The following is a 7328-nucleotide window of genomic DNA, read 5'->3' on the forward strand; positions in this document are numbered from 1 at the left end:
TCAGTAGGAAAGAGGGACTTCCCCGGTGGTCCAGTGGTTAAGACTCCACACTTCTACCTCAGGGAGCACAGGTTTGACCCCTGGTGGGGGAATTACAATCCCACAGGTCCCACAGGGCAGCCAAAATAACCCTCAACCAACAAAACAAAGAAACCAAAACACCAAATTCTATAGGAAAGAGTGCTCTGAATGAGTATGCCATGGGTATGAGAAAGGGAAATATGGGAGCTTACTATGGACTGAGAGTTTCCCAGGTGGCACAGTGGTAAAGAATCTGCCTGCCAATTCAGGAGACGCAAGAGATGCAGATTCGGTCCCTGGGTCAGGAAGATCCCCTAGAGAAGGAAATGGCAACCCACTCCAATACTTTTGCTTGGAAAATCCCATGGACAGAGGAGCCCAGTGGGCTACAGTCTATGGGGTTGCAAAGAGTCAGACGCAATTAGCACACACATGCACATATGGATGGAACATCTGTGTCTCCCTGAAATATTGAAGCCCTAACATATATATGATGGAGTGTGGCTATGTTTGGAGATGGGGCCTTTAAGGAAGTAATTAAGGTCAAATGAGGTCATAAGAGAAGGGTCCTGATCCAATAGGATTTGTGACTTCTAACAAGAAGGGACACCAGAAAGCTCATTCTCCTTCTCCATGTGCAAGCATCAAAGAAAGGGTATGTGAGGGCAGAGCAAGAAGGCACCATCTGAAAGCCAGGAAGAGTGCTCTTGACAGAAATAGAGTTGACCACAATCTTGATCTTGAACTTCTGGCCTCCAGAACTGTGAGAAAATAAATTTGTGCTATTTAAGCCACCCAGTCTGTGGTATTTTGTTATGGTACAGAGTTGCAGTACATGTGTCACATGGTTCCCACCAATGCCTGAAAACCTCCAGTTTGCAAGTACTTCATTGAGGATTTTTAAGTAGGAAAATGCAAATTGGCATTTTTGAAAGACAGCTCTGGTGGTAAAGCAGGTAGGATGGGAGAGGGATAGGAAGTAAAGAGCCTACTTAGGGGTGTCTCAGTAACTGAAGGGAAAGATGATGAGAAGCTGAGCTAAACAGCAGCAGTGGAAATAGAGAAGACTACCAATTTGAAAGTAATTAAAGGGGCAGCTTCTACAGAATCTGGTTACTGAATACAAAAGACAAGGAAGAAGAAAGTGATGACTGTCTAGTTTCTAGCTTGGGCAGTTGGCCAAGTGAAGATGTAATTCATCCAAGCAGAATATGTAAGGAGGACTACGTGTGTGGAGAAAAAGAAATTCACTTTTATTGAATCTCAAGTATCAACCCACAAGATACTTATTCATGACATGGAAACAGAGTGTCTCACAGAGGACAAACCTGGCAGACACCACCTTAACCAAGAGATCAAAAAGTTAATGTCACCAGTAGTGGGATGGGTAGTCACCAGGAGCTTCCCAAAAAGATGTACTGAAAAGAACTCAGCATTGCTTATGTAGTATTCCTGCCAAAAATGCATAACACAACCCGGGGGAATAGTCTGTAAAGTAACTGACTGGCCTGTATTAATAAAAAATGTCAAGGTTGTGAAAGACAAAGTAAAATCAAAAAACCTTCCCAGATTAAAGACATGTAACAGTTGAGTGCAACTTGTGATCCAGGATTTTCTTTTTCTATAAAGATCATCATTGGGACAGTTGGTGAAATTTGAATGCGTTAGTCACTCAGTCGTGTCCGACTGTTTGTGACCCCATGGACTTTAGCCCACCAGGCTCCTATGTCCTTGGAATTCTCCAAGCAAGAATACTGGAGTGGGTTGCCATTTCCTTCTCCAATAACTTATATGTGTGTGTGTGTGTGTGTGTGTGTGTGTGTGTATGTGTGTGTGTGTGTATGGTATTGTTAATTTCCTGACTTTGATCATTGCACTAACTCATATAAGAGAACCCTTGTGTTTTAGGGTATATACATGCAAATATTTAGGGGTAGAGGCACTACACATACTCCAAAATGGTTGCAAAAGATGGGGAAGAGGGAGGGAGGGATAGAAGAGAGGTGGGGAGAGAGAGATTCAGAGAGAATGGCAAAGCTAAAAAGCATATATTTTTAAATGGCTGGCCTGTATTAATATTAACAGTATTAACATTTGGATGTATGCCCAGGTGGCTCAAGTCATAAAGAATCCTGTTGCCAATGAAGGAGAGGCAGGCAGGAGACACAGGTTCAATCCCTGGGTCGGGAAGACCCCCTGGAGAAGGGAATGACTACCCACTCCAGTATTCTTGCCTGGAGAATTCCATGGACAGAGGAGCCTGGTGGGCCACAGTCCATGTGGTCACAAAGAGTCGGACATGACTGAATAACTTTCACCCTCACTTTCATCTATGAGCCTTAAATGATATCTAAAGACAAAGTGTTTTAAAAGAATCCATTTTTTGACTCAACAAATTAGATGTAGGTGCTTGCAGTTCAGAGTTTTGTACATTTTTTATTGAGTAAGCATCCTTCATTCCTGGAAAGTGAGCCCTTAGCAAACCTTCACCTCCTGGGTTCAGGTCATCTATCCTTCTCCCCCCATGCCCCTTTGCAGTCTCCCTGGAAGATACACAATCTCAGGCCTTCACTCTGCTTTCCCCAGGAACAGCCAGTCATTCAGATTCTGAAACTTCATGTGCCCTTGGGCTGAGAGTCCCCCGGACCTACAGCCTTCTGGAGGGAGCATCCTTCACCTGCTGTCCTCCTGGGTCAGTCTCAGAGTTCCAGCCTCATCAAGCTAATCATCCCTGTGTCCCATCCTTTCAGACTATCCTCCTCATAAGAAGTCGGAGAGAGTTCTCCCTCCCAAGAACTGGGAGACCTTCTCCAGCCAGCCCCCTTAAAGTCCCATCACTTTCTTTTGGGCCTTGGGGGTGATGAGCGGCATGATTAGTCTCTCTTGTCTCACTTTCCTGGTGTGACAGGGCAATACTATGGGTGCCTCCTCACATCCTTATATGAGAGGCCAGATCTGTAAAGGATCCACAAGCATCTAGGAGACCCATTTATTCTGTGGGCAGGCTTTGGCTGTCTCCACATTCCGGCCTATAACAGCAAGAGGCTGGAAAAGTCTACCAGAAAGAGTTGTTTCTGGCCTATGGCATTTCTCCATGCCCTTCTTGGAGGCAAAGATAAGGAGGGCATTTCTTATTAAGACAAGGGAAGGTGACCTCCAAGTGATGCCTCATTGCACCTGGGGGATGCAATGTGACAGATCTGAGAAATCTAAAGGCAAGAGGCTGAGGCTACTGCCCTAAGGTTGCAGAGTGAGAGAGAAGGAGGGAACTGGGATGAGGTGCAGTGGGAGGGAGCTTCTATCTACTGAGAGGGCACACGATTCCCAGGAGGGATTGACTGGAGACATCTCTTAAGGGATTCATCCAAGGTGGGGGGGTGCCAGAGGGATTGACCCAGCAGAGAGGGGGAATGAGGAAATCTAGGGGCCAAATGTTTGGAGTTGTCAGCTGTTGGCTGGAGGAGACATGGCCAGAGTTGAGATTCAGAACAGAATCTCTAAGAAAGTCACCTAAGTGGTCCATGAAAGAAAGAGGCTGCTTTGAGCATCATCAGGCTCAGAGAGCCACAATGCCACATCATGTCAGGACAGGTCATCTAAGACCGTGTCATTCTCCATCCCCCTTCCCCTGGACCCTGCCTATCCCTAAGGAGTCAGCAACCACACTGAGTGCAGAAGGAGCTCAGGAAAAAGGCAAGGAGTCAAGCTCATCCTCCCTCCTCTTGACACCTTCTAGCCTGTTGTCATTCAGTCACTAGGCCAACTCTTTGCCACCTTGTAGACTGTAGCACACCAGGCTCTTTTGTCCTCCACCATCTCCCAGAGTTTGCTCAAATTCATATCCATTGAGTCTGTGATGTTACCTAATCAACTCATCCTCTGTTGCCCCCTTCTCCTTTTGCCTTCAATCTTTCCCAGCATCTGGGTCTTTTCCAGTGAGTCCACTCTTCACATCCAGCATGGGGCAGGTCTAAATCAAGGCGGAGGAGAAGGCTTGATACTGAAGTGAGAAGTTTTGATTATTAGTTTGAACTAAACACTTAAATTACTGTCATGAGACATTTTGGGTCTCTTAAAGTGACTAGACAAGCAACAGAACCTATATGACACTTCACCCAGGGCTGAAAGAGAAGGAGACCAGAGCAGGGAGAAAAAGCACTTGGAATCAGAAATAAAATTGTTTTTTTCGCACAGGAGTCAGCTTATGCAATAAAATGGTCAGTGCAGGCAGGAATTGCTAGCTCTTATTCCTCCAGTCTGGAGAAGGAAATGGCAACCCACTCCAGTACTCTTGTCTGGAAAATCCCATGGACGGAGAAGCCTGTTGGGCTACAGTCCTTGGGGTCGCAAAGAGTTGGACACGACTGAGCGACGTCACATCGCATCATATCACATTCTTGCAGTCGGGCTTCCCAGGTGGCGCTAGTGCTAAAGAACCTGCCTGCCGATGCAAAAGATATGAGACGCAGGTTCTTTCCCTGGGTTGGGAAAATCCCCTGGAAGAGGGCATGGCAACCCACTCCAATATTCTTGCTTGGAGAATCCCATGGACAAGAGAGTCTGGTGGGCTATGGTCCATAGGGTCACACAGAGTTGGACATGACTAACGCAACTTAGCATGCATGCACTCCTCCAGTCAAGTCCTTTATTTCTGGAGTCATTTTTGTCTCCTGTTCCCTTCTTTGTTCAGATAAGATTCTCCTAAGGGTTCTTTTCTGGAGCTGGTGTTGCTGCTTTGGGATTAAACGCCCAAGCTTTTAATAGGAGCTTTTTCACCTCCAAAACACCATGGAAGCTGCTCACAAGTTACTCTCACCATCAGGAGTGACTGACTGCCTTTCAGAACCAGGGTCTCCCAAACTTTCACCACTGAGAAAACTGCCCAGTGGGAGATGTATCTTCCGCGGATGGCCCTGGAGTGGTGTGACTGGGAACGTGCACTGTGGTCAGAACTGCATCAGTTCCTGCCCCAGGTATCCTATTTACTAGCTGTCTGACCTGTGGGATTTTTTAAACCATTCTGTGCTGAGAGATGCAGAATAACTACAACTACAAAAGCAATGATAAGCAACAATCATATCAACCTGTGTGGGTTCATATGAAGCGTCTGGCTCACTACAGGGCACTATTAGTTCCTGTGTTTTGCCAGAAGATAGAGATATTTTTCAGAAGAGTTCCTTTGTTATTGAATCTCTCCACCACTGAGCTTTGCTGTCAGAGGAAGCTTTGGGCCAGTTCTGTAGCCAGCTCCTTTCTGGGCATGCGTGCTTAGTCACTTCAGTCATGCCCGACTCTTTGTGATCCCGTGGACTGTAGCCCACCAGGCACCTCGGTCCATGGGGATTCTCCAGGCAAGAATACTGGAGTGGGTTGCCAGGCTCTTCTCCACAGCTCCTTTCTACTGCCACCCAAGTCTCCCCTTTCTCCCTTCTCAGGGTTTGGAAGAACTCAAGGGTGTCATGTACCCAAGCCCCACTGCATTCTTCTCCCACAGCCCAAAAAACAGTGCCTCCTCTCCAAATAAATCAACTTTCAAAACAAATGAAGAGCTTAAGATGACATCAGTCTCCTTTGTCTAAGTCCTGGTGTTATGTGGATGAAAAGCAGCAGTCAGCCAGTTATGATCACGGTGAGAGATCCAAAGTCACTGTCAAATTTGTTAACATTTTCCATTTCTAAGCCATTTTTAAAGAAAATCATCTATGGGGTCACAGCATCCTCAGGGTAGTCCATCAAGCAACCCTGCCATCTGGATCATTTTCACCAATAAAGAACTGATAGTGTTTGAAATCAGCAAGGATGTGCTTGATTTGTTCTGCAGTCCTTGTCATAAAAGGTTTTACTCCTTCTGGTCTCTGTTCTTCAAATTTCCCTTTGATTGACTTCATGTAATCTTTGATGGCCTTCTTGTAGGCTTCCTAGAAGCTGGTTTCCTAGAAGTGATGGTTCATGACAATCATCGACACCAATGATTATTTACTGTACTTTTGGTTTCGTTGCCCTCTGGGCCTTCAGAGGAGGCATTTCCACCAATGAGCAAGTCATCAATGTTACCCTCTGTCCTACTGACCATCTTCCCCACCCCTCCAGACACAGCCTGTCCGTGACTTCCCAGATCTTGTAGATGTCTGGAAAACATCTTGTCATGGCTGATGAGGTCCTGGTAGATTGTCATGGTAGCAACTGGAGGGACATATCGGTGGTGCTAGCTTAGTAGGAGCACAGAGCTCAGAACTAGCGCAGCGCTGCTGGAGAAACACTGGAGTGAGATGTGGGGCAGCGGCAGAGTAGGCGGAAAAGTCCTATCCTTCTTTGATGACCCCTGGAGGTACAAACTCAAATGTGTACCAAGCAGGCAAGTGACAAAGCTCTTGGCCTCAGAAAACCTTAGCTATGTCTTCAGAGCATGAAAATCAGCTGGGCCCTGCTCTGGTTCCTGCCAACTGAACAGAGCATGCTTCCAGTGTTCAGAGTGAATGGACAAATACACCCAGACAAATATAGAAATTTCTTGAGTACAGAGTAAGGAGATGAGACAAGTGCATTATTGTCCAACTTTCCAGTTTTCTTTTCAGACCCATTATTGTATCAGTCTAAAATGACAGGAAGGGACTTCCCTGGCAGTCCCATGTTTAAGACTTGGCCTTCCAATGCCGGGGACTCAGGTTCGATCCTTGTTGGGAAGTTAAGATCCCACATGCCTCCTGGCCACAAAACCCAAAACATTAAAAAAAAAAAAAAGAAGATAATGTAAAAAATTCAGTAAAGACTTTGTAAAAGATAAAATGACAAGAAAAGTCACTGTCCGCAGTTGAGGCGAAGTGGATATACCATCACAGTTTAAAAGGAAGGAGGCTAAGAAATGACTGAAGTCAGGCAGGCTTAAGGGCATAGACTGTGCCATGCTCCAACATTCTTGCCTTCAAGGTCCTGTTCCGGAAGCTGGGCAAACTCGAGAATATTTTTAATGGAGGAGCCAGAGGCTTTGGGATAAAAATTGGCATGTGTTTTTGAACACATCCCTGTTATGGCCCTGTTTGATTTTGAGGTAAACTGTTAAAAGTATGTTTTGAATATTCTGCAAAATATTCTGAAATGTTAAAGGTATTGCTTCACCTTTCACCACTGTAACTTATCAAAAAGAAAAAGGCCAGTTGCATTTAGAGGCAAGTTGTACAATGTAACCGAGTGCGTAATACTTGAGATACAAATGAGATGAATAGTAAAGCAAGTCATCAATGACCAAAGGAATTTGCCTCTCCACTAATTCTGCCTCATGAGTGTACAGCCCTATGGAAATGATCTAC

The 7328-nt window shown here is 45.5% G+C and overlaps 1 pseudogene; it reads right to left on the reverse strand.

Moving 5' to 3' along the window:
• Positions 1-5631: 5631 nt before the first annotated feature.
• LOC122675253 lies at positions 5632-6196 on the reverse strand (annotated as a pseudogene).
• Between the last annotated feature and the right edge of the window lie 1132 nt (positions 6197-7328).

This window comes from Cervus elaphus, chromosome 19, assembly GCF_910594005.1.
Source record: "Cervus elaphus chromosome 19, mCerEla1.1, whole genome shotgun sequence".
In the NCBI taxonomy this organism is placed as follows: Eukaryota; Metazoa; Chordata; class Mammalia; order Artiodactyla; family Cervidae; genus Cervus; species Cervus elaphus.